General features: G+C 57.5%; 2 non-coding genes across 2 annotated transcripts; one reads left to right on the top strand and one right to left on the bottom strand.

Moving 5' to 3' along the window:
• Positions 1 to 1,670: 1,670 nt before the first annotated feature.
• Positions 1,671 to 1,859, bottom strand: LOC135919068 (U2 spliceosomal RNA). Its single transcript, XR_010569874.2, has one exon. It is a non-coding gene; the product is annotated as a U2 spliceosomal RNA (small nuclear RNA).
• An 8,201-nt stretch (positions 1,860 to 10,060) lies between these two features.
• LOC139051113 (small subunit ribosomal RNA) lies at positions 10,061 to 11,875 on the top strand. The gene has a single exon (XR_011509242.1). It is a non-coding gene; the product is annotated as a small subunit ribosomal RNA (ribosomal RNA).
• The last annotated feature ends 625 nt before the right edge of the window (positions 11,876 to 12,500 follow it).

Raw genomic sequence — 12,500 nt, 5'->3', positions numbered from 1 at the left:
GCGGAACGTGGAGCTAGCATCCTTCTTCTTGGAACGGTTTGCAATGGACTGCTTGAATGTGCCGACCACGAGTCACGGGTCGCGTATAGAGCCAACGTTTGGCAAGAACGCGTCTAGCACAACCGATCGCGGTTGCGATAACCCATCGTTGGTAGCGAAAAAAAGAAAGAAAGAAAAAAAAAAACACCTACCCGCAGCTTGTAGCAGTAACCGTAAATGTGGTTCTAAATATAGGTTCGCTGGTCACTGAAACTTTCTCATAACGCACACCACTGTAGTCCAAAAAGAACAAAGCACGCACAATAGATATGATACAGCCGTCACCGCATGATTTCGCGTTTTCCTTATTGCATTACTTTCGTGGGCATGCGCGCTAGGGCCACGCAGGCCAGGAGGCAAGGGGAAAAAAAAAATAAGAAATGATACGCGATCCTCAGCATTGACTTGGCTGATGTGGCACTCGCATTTATGTTCTTTACCTTAGGCGAGCGCAACGCGCCAACTGAACTCCAATTTCCCATAACGGAAATTCGTATTTGGCCATTTGGTTGTATTTTTGGCTGATGTTCGCGTTTTTCGCCCGAGCATGCGCTTCACTGCGCCGCTCGTTGCCCCTTCAATGCGGCTTCACTGCCCTGCAGGCGTGTTCTGCGTCAAGCCGAACCACCAGGCAAAAAGCCTGGGCGCCGCCATCTTGTTGAGAGCGGCGCCGGGGACACAATCGCGCCTAGCTCATTGAGTTTTCCCCCAAAACTGAACGAAATAGCCTTATTTAAATGAGAAAGATGCCACGAGTGCCGCAACGAAGGACCTTAAGGATTACCGAAGGGTAACTGAGGGCGACGCGACGAGCTTTGGAAAGAAGAATGATGGGTGTAGCGCTACGGGGGATAAGAATAGAGCAGATTCGGGGGGTGAGCGAACAAACGCGAGCTAATGACACCTTAGTTTAAACCAAGAAAAAGAAATGGGCGTGCGCAGGGCATGCAATGTGGGGGGAAGATCATCAATTAAGGGTTACCGACTGAATTCCAAGAGAAGGGAAGCGTAGCACGGGGTGGCGGAAATTTAGGAGGGCAGATTAGATTAGGAAGGGCGCAGGCACTAGACGGCGACCGTGACCGGGCTTACACGTGACCGGGGTGCTTGGAGAATAATGGGAGAGGTCTTTGCCCTGCAGTGGTCGTAGCCAGCAGGATGATGATGACGAAAAGGTAGCAACAGGTATTCATAACATACAGGTTGGAAAGCTGAGGCACCTCTGAACCCTTGAATATATTTCGCCACACTTGGCCATACGACAAGTTTGTTTTCGAGGCGCTCGGTCCCACTGCAGCGAAAATGTTGCCGGAAATCGGGCACTCCATTTTTGTTTCATAGGGAACCTTTCTTCCACTAGGGCAGCGGATTTTCGCAGGGCGAGCTTGCTGTCGTTTACGGATCAAAGCGATAGTGAACTCCAAAATGCAGTGTTGGCTTTGAGTGGGACTTACATTGATTGCAAAACCCACGGCTAATCACCCTTCCCCCCCCCCCAAGTAGCTCATTACAGCAGACAATCGTTCAGAAACACCGGCATCGTTGCGTATAGTATGGGAATGGTGCGTGTCACGTGAGTGCTCGCTTCGAGCTTGTGTTCTTCATTTTGATTGAATGAAGTCTCACCTAAGTGAGCGGGGGCCGATCCCGGAGGTAGTGCAATACCGGGCCGACCTGCGGCGGAGGTGAAGCAGGCTTCAAGCACTCCGCCAACTTCCAAAAATAGGTTTAATATCGTGGGTCCATATAGAACCCGTATCAGATATTAAGCTGATAAGAACAGAGTTTTTATTCATGCTAGTTACAGTACATCAAAAAATACAAGTTACAGAACCAAGGAGAAAACGAATAAAAGGTGTATAGTCTAAAAACGCAAACAAATGGCTAAAAAAACTAGTTAGTGGTGTTAGTAATAAAAGACTAAAACTGTAAAGGTGTAAAACAGTGCAAAAAATGGCGCTTCTCTAAAAACATAAGATCATTAAGAGGTGCCGACATGGGCTCTAAAAATCTTTGTAGAGGCGCTTATTGTGTCACTGATGCACAGGCGTTTGAGTGTCCGTAGGTATGACCTACTGCACAGCCTGCGCATCACCCGGTCGTTCCCCACATCCCAGCTGCCAAGGCAGCCGACGACCACCGCGTCCACCGTCACACGCTGGAACCGCCGGAGGAGATGACGCTGTACAGGGGCGTACTTCTCCTCCTTAGCCTTCCGGGCGTCCTGGAACGCCTGCAGCCTGTTCTCGAAAGGGCAGCAGACGTCCAGGATGAGTGCCTCCTCTCCACGGGCCAGTACCAGGTCGGGCTTGAGTGATGTGTTGCCTACGACCTGGTTCTCCGCAATGACTGTAAACCGACCCAAAGCAGCCTTTTTTATTCTGGCGACGATGGTGTTATGGCGCTCCGTCATGGCCCGGCTCTGCCGCATGCAGTGGCAAAGTACATGTGGCAGTGTCTCCTCCCCATACCCGCAGCGTCTGCATCTTTTGTCCGCCGCGGGTGCCCAGAGTCTTGTGGCGTTGAGGGGGAGGAGATTTAGTCGGGCTCGATGAATGAAGCGCCAGTCGATGAAATGGGTGTAGCGGCCGGACCTCATGAAGTGTGAGTTTGCCGGGTCGGCCGCCACACACACCATCGCCTTGCCCTGGTTCGGTTTGTCTTGCAGAGATTGGTCCCTTTCGGTGGAGAGGAGCGCCCGGATGGTCTTGACCAGCTTGTGGCGGTTCCTCGCTGACACAGAGGCCTCCCCGCAGTTGATGCGGGCTCCATGCTCCAACAGCTCCCAGGCGACGGAGAGGCGACGGGAGGCTTTGCGGGCCTCCGTCCACACAGACTGGACCTGTGTGGACGTTTGCCGAAAGTCGCCCTCCGTCTCGCCTGAGAGGTAGGCCTCCATGTCCTCGGTGTTCGCGGGTCGTCTCAGCCGCCTTGACACTACGCCCTCGAGCTCTCCTGCCGCACGCTCCCGGACCTCCACGTCGGTCGACGTCAGTAGCTTGAAGGCTCCATCCACCCGACAGATGTCGCTGAGCTCCGCCGCAAGTGGGATCCCTGCACTGCCAGCCTGAGAGCTTCCGTACAAGTATTCATTGGAAGCTCTGGCTGGCACGTACAGGGTCTTCTTGATGAGCGGGCGGAGCTCCTCGTCCAGGCGTTGCCACTCTCCCTTGCTGGCAAGGCCCACCCGCATGGCAAAGTTGAGGGCTGGATACAAAAATGTTTTGATAGCATCCAGCCTCTGCCATGGGGCGAGCATAGAGGAGAGCAGCTTTCTGCCCAGGTGGATGGCCTCGTCGACCGTCGTCTCGTCCGGCAGCACCCTGAACCCCACTGGACGGCCCAGGAACTTGTGCCCCTGGAAGTCGCCAAGCGCCGGAATCGGGTCGCCACCCACGGTGAAAGAGGTGGGCCGTGTACCCACGGGGTGGCGACCAGACAGGTGTAGAGACCGGCACTTGGCGGCGTTGAGTCGCAGCCCGAGCCGGGCCGACAGGGCTGTTACACGGTCCAAGCGGCTCTGCAGGGTGGCGGGATCCGCGGCCAGCAGCGTCAGATCATCGGCGTAGGCAAGGATGTTGTGCTGCCTATCGCCTCCCTGTACTGCACGGATGACCGGGTCCACCACCAGGTTGAAAAGCAGGCCGCTCAGAGGACAGCCCTGTCTCAGCCCAGCTCCGATGGCGATTGGCTCCGTAATGCCAGCTGCTGCCACGACGCAGGTGGTGTTGGCGCGGTAGAGGTCTTCAACGATGGTAGCAAAGGCCTCCCCCGCGCCGGCGCCGCGGACAGCGTCGACGAGGGCCTGATGGGCGACCGAGCCGAAAGCGTTGGCAAAATCGAGGAACCCCACGCACAGCTCCCCACCTCCTGTCCTAGCATCATCCAGGCGTCCCTGCAGCACGAAGTTGTGTTCAAACACCCCATCGTGCGGCAGGAAGCCCTTCTGACACCTGGACAGTACCGCATGGTCGCCCAACCACCTCTGCAGCCGGGTGGTGAGACACCCGGCATACAGTTTGGCGATCGTGCGACCAAGGGCAATGGGTCGCCAGTTTGTGGGGTCCTCGCGGTCGCCCTTCTTGTGGATCAGGATAGTCCTCGTCGACTTCCAGCTCAGGGGCGTGCGGCGGTATTGGAGGCATACGTTGTATACCGCCGCCAGGAACCTGCCCTCAGGGTCCACCTGCCTCCAGTGGTGGTACGTGAGGCGGTCCTCCCCTGGAGCTGTACTCTCGCATTTACGGAGCTTGGCTGCGACTTCTTCCGGTGTAAAGGGGCACAAGTCCAGTTCTTCGGTGGCTGGAAGCCGTGACCTCAGGATGCTGGTATCCACGGGTGTTGGTGACCAGAGGTTCGAGTAGTGGTCCTGCAGTGCGTGGGGGTCGATTGGACAGAGCTGGGACGGGCCTTCAGTGATTAACCGCACTGCCCGGCGCCGGTTCCTTCTGTAGAGAGTTTGTATCTGCTGGGGGTTGTCGGGGTTCACCTCGCGCCTCCGTGATTGGCGCGAGTCCCCGACTGGCAGCCGCAGGTGTTTGGTTGCGGCTGCGATGGCACGGTCAAGGATGTTTTCGAACCGTGCCCACTCCCCAGCAGACTCAGGCAACCGGCTCAATGCCCGCAGCTCTGCCGTTTCGTCCGCTAGCGTCCACGCACTGCCCTCTGGCCGTGTGGTACCAGCATGTTCGTCCTGGGTCCCGAAGTCCTGGTTGCTTCCGTCATGGTCCTGCACCTCTGCCCTGCCCGGGGAGAGCTCCTGCATGGCCGCCGGCTCGTGAGCCTCGGAGACTGGTGCTCCCGGGCTGCCTCGGTTGGACGGCAGCGATGGTGTTGGAGAAGAGGAGGCCGAGGCTGCGGTCCGCCCTGACTGGTTTGGCGTCCGCGGAGAAGGTGCCTCGGCCATCTCACCATCGCTGCTGTGTCCGGGTGTTCCCCGAGGTGCCACGGGAGACGGCTCCTGGTCGGCGGCCTGCTCGGTCGCCACTGCTGGTGTTCCGGGAGGGTCCTCAGCGGGACCCTCGGTGCTGTCCTGCTCTGCTGCGGGGGTGCTGTCGCTGTCCTGCTCCGACACACCAGTGGCAGCACCCGCGGCGAGATCACGCCTGGCTGCCAGTGCCGCCTCCCTCCTGTGCCACTTTGATCACTTTGATTAGCCATACACTTTGATCTTAGCCAAAAGGCCGAGAAGCGATGTCTTTCACTTCACTCCATTGTACCACTGCCTTGCGGGTGCCCTGGCGACATTGGTAACCTCAGCAACAGCGTGGGCAATCTTATAAAACCCAGCCCGTCTAGAGACTCTATGCTCTCTATCTCGCGAATCAACTCGCGACGCCTCAGTCTTTCACTGTTAACGAAACGCCGTCGCGTAGAAACGAGACCCGAGCGCAAGCTTGTTTGCAAGGCAAAACCAACGAAGGCAACCTCGCAGAAAACGGAACAGGCGAGCGGAAAACACGCGCAAGGGGAATGTTTACTTCCGTCTGAATGCGACCGCTCAAGGCGGCTTTCTTTGAGGCCTTCGTTTCAAGCCCGTGCGCAAGTGTAATACACTACGCGCATTTCCCTCATTTCCTTTTATTTACCGCAAGGCCCACTGAAAGTTTTCATACGGCACAGGCCGGGACGGATTGCAACGTGTCGATTCGACCGCTAGAATTAGGTAGCGCGCCTCATGTACGAATGAAAGAGAATGGAAAAAAAAATAAATATAGAAAAGGCTGCGCACTCCTTCCAACCGGAAACATAGAGGGCAGGAAGATCGCCATGTGGAGCACAGGTGTTGTTAAAAAAAAAGAAAGAAAGAAAGAAATAGTGCTACCCCATCATCTTTACCGTGTGCGTGTATACACACACACGCACACATATGCACGCGCACGCACGCGCGCGCGCGCACGCACACACACACACACACACACACACACACACACACACACATATACGCACACATGCTAGCATAGCTTAAGCACAGCTGGAAAGCTCAGCCTTGCGCAAGAAAAAAGGACCACGCCCTTTCTCAAGCCCCTTTGAAACTTTTAAATGAGAAACATGTGTACAGCGAGGTCGTTCGAAACTGGCGCGAAAACGCATCCGCGCCATCTGTGTGCGGAACGAGGAAAACCTACGGCCTTCGCCATACAGAAAGAAAGGTAGATGGCGCGAGCTAACGCTCCGTTGCATACTAAGAACGAGAGCTAGTGAATAATGGCAGAAACGTCTTGGGAAGAGAGAAAAAAACAACAACAACAAAAAAAAAAAGAAAGACACGCAAGTTGTTGGCTCGCGCAAGCATTCTATTTTACAGCGAGTAAAGAGCATAGCAACTTCTCACAAGAGCAGCAAGAAAGACAAGAAGAACGTGAGAGAGGGGGAGAAACAGGCGCGTTTCTTTGGAATGCAGAGCATGCTGCACACACTATGAAGTGCCAAAGAGACGGGGAAAGCAGATGGCGCGATTGTGTATGTCCTCAAAGCTTGAAAACAATTTCTAAACTACAAGGTGTGCCGAAGTCCGCCTACTCTCATCAGGTTGCTCCCGCCTCCAATTGCATTTAAATTAAAATTACAGTCGCCTCAGGGGCAGAGAGAGAGAGAGAGAGAGAGAAAATGTGTACACTTGCTTCGCGCAGCTGCACCCGTTCAAATTTTACAGCAACAAGAGCACTCCCGCAGGCACAAAGTCCGCTGCCGCGTCCGCCGGGGCGGAATGCACTCGCTTCCGTAAATTGTCGTGCGGCAGACTGCTGCATCGTAGCACACCTGAAACCGCGCAGACGTCAGCGATCGCCGCGAGATCGCTGCGAGCGCTAAAGTCCGAAACCACGTCCGCCGGGGCGGCGGGAGCTCGATACCCCTTCACGAAACTTCTGCGTGTACACCGCCGCACGGCCACGGCGGAGTCGCTGGCATCCTGCGCGCAGTTGCATTGCGTCGCGCCGGGAATCGTTGAAGCCCCACGCAGACGTCGGCGTCGGCCCCGACCTGGCTGCGAGCGCTCGAAGAGACCAAGTCCGAAGCCACGTGAGCCGGGGCGGTGTGAGCGCGACTAAGTCCGGGACGACGTCAGCCGGGGCGGCGTGAGCGAGACTAAGTCCGAGACTACGTCAGCCGGGGCGGCGTGAGCGAGACCAAGTCCGAGACTACGTCAGCCGGGGCGTCGACTAAGTCCGAGACGACGTCAGCCGGGGCGTCGAGCACGCCGCGCGCGCTTTTCCCACTCTTACTCGAAAAATGGCGAAGGGGCCGCGCTAGCGTGCCTTGAATCGGTGAGCGGCGGTACCGCGGCGATCGCGAGAGCTCAAATCGGCCGTGCCAAGGCCAAATATTGGCGCTCGGCTCGGCGCAGTACGCCGCCTTGTCGCACGAGTACGGCCCCGTGGAGGTCTGGTCACTTATCGCTGCTCTTATAAGGGGCCGTACCGCCCTGGCCGACGTTGTACCGTAGTGCCGTTTTCGGCTTGCGCGTGTTCGTGGTGGTGTCCGCGCACCGCTCCGCACTCGAGAATCGTGCCCACGACGACGCGAGCGCTCGGAAGAGACGGAAGTCCGAAACCACGTGAGCCGGGGCGGTGTGAGCGCGACTAAGTCCGAGACGACGTCAGCCGGGGCGGCGTGAGCGAGACTAAGTCCGAGACTACGTCAGCCGGGGCGTCGAGCACGCCGCGCGCGCTTTTCGCACTCTTACTCGAAAAATGGCGAAGGGGCCGCGCTAGCGTGCCTTGAATCGGTGAGCGGCGGTACCGCGGCGATCGCGAGAGCTCAAATCGGCCGTGCCAAGGCCAAATATTAGCGCTCGGCTCGGCGCAGTACGCCGCCTTGTCGCACGAGTACGGCCCCGTGGAGGTCTGGTCACTTATCGCTGCTCATATAAGGGGCCGTACCGCCCTGGCCGACGTTGTACCGTAGTGCCGTTTTCGGCTTGCGCGTGTTCGTGGTGGTGTCCGCGCACCGCTCCGCACTCGAGAATCGTGCCCACGACGACGCGAGCGCTCGGAAGAGACGGAAGTCCGAAACCACGTGAGCCGGGGCGGTGTGAGCGCGACTAAGTCCGAGACGACGTCAGCCGGGGCGGCGTGAGCGAGACTAAGTCCGAGACTACGTCAGCCGGGGCGTCGAGCACGCCGCGCGCGCTTTTCGCACTCTTACTCGAAAAATGGCGAAGGGGCCGCGCTAGCGTGCCTTGAATCGGTGAGCGGCGGTACCGCGGCGATCGCGAGAGCTCAAATCGGCCGTGCCAAGGCCAAATATTGGCGCTCGGCTCGGCGCAGTACGCCGCCTTGTCGCACGAGTACGGCCCCGTGGAGGTCTGGTCACTTATCGCTGCTCATATAAGGGGCCGTACCGCCCTGGCCGACGTTGTACCGTAGTGCCGTTTTCGGCTTGCGCGTGTTCGTGGTGGTGTCCGCGCACCGCTCCGCACTCGAGAATCGTGCCCACGACGACGCGAGCGCTCGGAAGAGACGGAAGTCCGAAACCACGTGAGCCGGGGCGGTGTGAGCGCGACTAAGTCCGAGACGACGTCAGCCGGGGCGGCGTGAGCGAGACTAAGTCCGAGACTACGTCAGCCGGGGCGTCGAGCACGCCGCGCGCGCTTTTCGCACTCTTACTCGAAAAATGGCGAAGGGGCCGCGCTAGCGTGCCTTGAATCGGTGAGCGGCGGTACCGCGGCGATCGCGAGAGCTCAAATCGGCCGTGCCAAGGCCAAATATTGGCGCTCGGCTCGGCGCAGTACGCCGCCTTGTCGCACGAGTACGGCCCCGTGGAGGTCTGGTCACTTATCGCTGCTCATATAAGGGGCCGTACCGCCCTGGCCGACGTTGTACCGTAGTGCCGTTTTCGGCTTGCGCGTGTTCGTGGTGGTGTCCGCGCACCGCTCCGCATTCGAGAATCGTGCCCACGACGACGCGAGCGCTCGGAAGAGACAGAAGTCCGAAACCACCTGAGCCGGGCCGCGGCGGGAGCTCGACGCCCGTCACGCAACTTTGGCGTACAAGCCACCGCACGGCCGCGACTGAGTCGTCGTCACCGTCCGGCTGGCTGCACTATAGCACGCCGGGAACCGGGAAAGAACCGCGCAGAGGTCGTCGTTTTGCCGCGACGTTGGCGCGAGCGCGCGAAGAGACAAAGTCCGAAACGGCGTCAGCCGGGGTGTCGAGCACGCCGCCCGCGCCGGTCGCACTCGTGCTCGGAAACGGCGAAAGGGCCGCGCTAGCGTGTGGCCCCGTAGGGGCACAGAAAGGGGATTGTTCTGGAAACTGCGCTGTCCATAGGCGAGAGATTGCCGTTCGCGCATTCGGTCGACGCGCTGCGCTTTCACGACTTCGGCATTGCGCTGCCGACGTAAGCTTTCCATCTCGCTCGCGGCGCTGCGAGGCGGCACGATTTTCGCCAAACGCTCGTCGAAAGTGGCACGAGTACGGCCCCATGGAGATTTGGGAACTTATCGCTGCTATTATATGGGGGTCCCAGAGAGCAGTCGCCCCCAAAAGCGACCTGGGTGTTTGATATGCGGCGGGCTTCGTGCCCGTCAAGCGTGTCCCCGGTATCGCTCCCGTGGATCCCACAGCTGACGTCTGCAGCCTCATCCGCTTGATGCGTTAGGGGCTGGTTGTCGGACGACGCTTTCTCCACGATATCGAGTTGTGTTCCGCATCGTCCTCGGACGAGTCAAATGCGAAAGCGCCGAAGGCGCGGGCGTGACCCGTCGCCTGGCGGCTTTGCCGTCTCGGCTACGTTGCAAGTGTCGGTCGGTCCACCTGTGCTGCGGGCTCAAGAGAAACCGCAAGCCGTGATCGAGTCGACACAACCAGTCTATCGAGAATGTTGCGTGCTTCTTGCCGCGTGGCGATACCCGGCCCTTCGGGGAGGGCGCCGTAGCGAGCTCGAACGCCGTCGTCTCGGACTGTGCAAAGTGCTACTCTTTGCAAGAACGAAGCGTGCTGGGGCGCCTGAAGGTGGCCTCGGCATCGCAAAAACGGCGTCCGGCCTGCTTGACAGGCGGGACGCGCAGTTGAACGATTACCTGGTTGATCCTGCCAGTAATCATATGCTTGTCTCAAAGATTAAGCCATGCATGTCTAAGTACATGCCGAAATAAGGCGAAACCGCGAATGGCTCATTAAATCAGTTATGGTTCCTTAGATCGTTTCTTCCTACTTGGATAACTGTGGCAATTCTAGAGCTAATACATGCAGTGAGCCTGAAGCCCTTTGGGCGACGGGTGCTTTTATTAGACCAAGATCGATCGGGTTTCGGCCCGTATTGTGTGGTGACTCTGGATAACTTTGTGCTGATCGCATGGCCACGAGCCGGCGACGTTTCTTTCAAGTGTCTGCCTTATCAACTTTCGATGGTAGGTTACTTGCTTACCATGGTTGTTACGGGTAACGGAGAATCAGGGTTCGATTCCGGAGAGGGAGCCTGAGAAACGGCTACCACATCCAAGGAAGGCAGCAGGCGCGCAAATTACCCACTCCCGGCACGGGGAGGTAGTGACGAAAAATAACAATACGGGACTCTTTTGAGGCCCCGTAATTGAAATGAGTACACTCTAAATCCTTTAACGAGGATCAATTGGAGGGCAAGTCTGGTGCCAGCAGCCGCGGTAATTCCAGCTCCAATAGCGTATACTAAAGCTGCTGCGGTTAAAAAGCTCGTAGTTGGATCTCAGTTCCAGACGAGTAGTGCATCTACCCGATGCGACGGCTCGGACTGAACATCATGCCGGTCCTTTCTTGGTGCACTTCATTGTGTGCCTCGAGAAGGCCGGTGCTTTTACTTTGAAAAAATTAGAGTGCTCAACGCAGGCGAGTCGCCTGAATAAACTTGCATGGAATAATAGAACAAGACCTCGTTTCTGTTCTGTTGGTTTTTGGAATACGAGGTAATGATTAAGAGGGACAGACGGGGGCATTCGTATTGCGGCGCTAGAGGTGAAATTCTTGGACCGTCGCAAGACGAACTACTGCGAAAGCATTTGCCAAGAATGTTTTCTTTGATCAAGAACGAAAGTCAGAGGTTCGAAGGCGATCAGATACCGCCCTAGTTCTGACCATAAACGATGCCAACCAGCGATCCGCCTGAGTTACTCAAATGACTCGGCGGGCAGCTTCCGGGAAACCAAAGTGTTTGGGTTCCGGGGGAAGTATGGTTGCAAAGCTGAAACTTAAAGGAATTGACGGAAGGGCACCACCAGGAGTGGAGCCTGCGGCTTAATTTGACTCAACACGGGAAAACTTACCCGGCCCGGACACTGGGAGGATTGACAGATTGAGAGCTCTTTCTTGATTCGGTGGATGGTGGTGCATGGCCGTTCTTAGTTGGTGGAGCGATTTGTCTGGTTAATTCCGATAACGAACGAGACTCTAGCCTATTAAATAGGTGCGGGGTTCCCAGCACCTTACAACCTTCTTAGAGGGACAAGCGGCTCCTAGCCGCACGAAACAGAGCAATAACAGGTCTGTGATGCCCTTAGATGTCCGGGGCCGCACGCGCGCTACACTGAAGGAAGCAGCGTGTCTTTATCCCTGTCTGAAAAGACTGGGTAACCCGTGGAACTTCTTTCGTGATTGGGATAGGGGCTTGCAATTGTTCCCCTTGAACGAGGAATTCCCAGTAAGCGCGAGTCATAAGCTCGCGTTGATTACGTCCCTGCCCTTTGTACACACCGCCCGTCGCTACTACCGATTGAATGATTTAGTGAGGTCTTCGGACCGATGTCCGGCGCGGCCTTTCGGTTGCGCCGGTCTGTTGGAAAGATGACCAAACTTGATCATTTAGAGGAAGTAAAAGTCGTAACAAGGTTTCCGTAGGTGAACCTGCGGAAGGATCATTACCGGATTGTTCGAGGGTGACGAGCGCCATTGTTTCTACCCCGTGTGGGTGAAGCAGCTCGCTGCGCCCGACGCTTTCCGCCGCTGGCCCCGCTTGGACGCGGGGACGGCTATACCCGAACATGCCGGGGATTGCCCGAATTTCGAAGGGCGCCCCGTGCCAAATTTGTTGCGCCCAGTGGACGCCGGCTGCAACCTTGGACGGTTGGCTTGGCCGCGCCCGCGGGTAGAAACGGCGTAACGCACACTGGGTGGGCTTTCTGAAGTCCGCCTCGGCACTCTTGCGCGGAATGGGAGTAAGACGACCCGACCTGCTGCTCTTGCCCAGTACGAGGGGAACGGCGAAGCGTGCGGTCGGTCAAGGAACTGACGGTCGAGAGCTAATGCCGCTGCCGCTTAGTACACACGGAACCGTGGTGCGAGCGCTCTCCCGTCCTCCGCGGCAAACGCTGCCGAGTCTGAAAAGGCTGGCGGCTGCCGGTCGCTTCCTGCGGCGAGTGTGGAGTAACGACCCGACTTTGTTGCTGCCCAAGTACTAAAGGAACGGTGCGGCGCTCGGTCGGTCATGGAACCGGCGGTATTGAGGGTGCGGCTGCCAAGTACGGAAGGAACCGTGGCCTAAAGCAC

Source organism: Dermacentor albipictus, chromosome 10 (assembly GCF_038994185.2).
Source record: "Dermacentor albipictus isolate Rhodes 1998 colony chromosome 10, USDA_Dalb.pri_finalv2, whole genome shotgun sequence".
In the NCBI taxonomy this organism is placed as follows: domain Eukaryota; kingdom Metazoa; phylum Arthropoda; class Arachnida; order Ixodida; family Ixodidae; genus Dermacentor; species Dermacentor albipictus.
This window is presented reverse-complemented; position numbering and strand designations above follow the sequence as displayed.